Below are 1,194 nucleotides of genomic sequence, written 5' to 3'. Positions count from 1 at the left end.
GTCTACATAGTGAGTTCCAGGTCAGCTGGGACTACAGGGAGACTCTGTCTCAAAAAGACCAAAAAGAAAAAGTTAATTGCACATATGGTGTCAGTTTTGTGTTATTGAAAATGGACAATATGTACATCAATATATCCCTTAGGAGTGTTCAGTTACCTAACTTAAACATACACATTTGGACTGGCAAGATGGCTCAGTCGGTAAGGGTACTTGCCACACAAGCCTGAAGACCAGAGTTTGATCCCTGGAACCCATGTAAGGGTGGAAGGAAAGAACCAACTAGACAAAATTGTCCTCTGGCCTCATGTGCCGTGGCACATACATGCCTCCATTATACGCACACTATAACAATAAAATAAAAAGTGAGGTTGAAAATACATTCCAGGAGTGTTTAGCAAATTTCTGTCAGAAGTACAAATGTCAAAATTAGCTAATAAAATGCCCAATTAACACAAGCAGCTTTATTAATTACCATAAATCAGGTTAGAAATGAGTTTTAGTGAAATGATGTATTCAAAATATACAGATCAGTCACAAATATTGGCCAGGCATACTGGCACTTACCAATAATTGCAGTTACTTGGAAGACTAAGGCAAGAAGATCACAATTTCAAGAGCAATCGGGGAAATTTACAGAGTCCCTGTCTCGAAATTAAAAGAGCTGGGCTAGTGATGTGCCTATCATGCAAAGGGCCCTTAGTGCCATCTTCTATTGCAGTCACCAACATTGACCAGGTACTGTCCTTGCAAGAAAATGTTCTAAGAATCTGGTGAGCTCATGGATCCACACTCTTCAAAACACCATCTTTGGCTTTGTTTCAAATTAGTCCCTATGTTCAGCTATTTCTTGGAGAATTTATTGGTCCTGACTCAACCCCACTGATATAACACTATTACACTTTTATTGAATATGAGAATGGTATTTTTTAAATTACATTTTATGTATAGCAATATAATTTAAACACTAAATGACATCACAAAAGAATGATGTGGTGTAGATTTAAATAGAAGAAAAAAAGGGAAAATTTTCAGATTAATTCTTTTATATATGTTTTGTATGTGTATATGCATGTGTGTACCAGGGCACAGGTGTGGTTGTCAGAGAACTTTTGGGAGTTGGTTCTCTCCTTCCACCATGTGAGTCCTAGGGACTGAACTCAGGTTGTCAGGCTTGGCAGCAAGTGCCTTTACTCA

Source organism: Nannospalax galili, unplaced genomic scaffold (genome assembly GCF_000622305.1).
Source record: "Nannospalax galili isolate Female #2095 unplaced genomic scaffold, S.galili_v1.0 scaffold2350, whole genome shotgun sequence".
Taxonomy (NCBI): Eukaryota; Metazoa; Chordata; class Mammalia; order Rodentia; family Spalacidae; genus Nannospalax; species Nannospalax galili.
The sequence above is the reverse complement of the archived record's forward strand: the minus strand, read 5'-3'. Positions refer to the sequence as shown.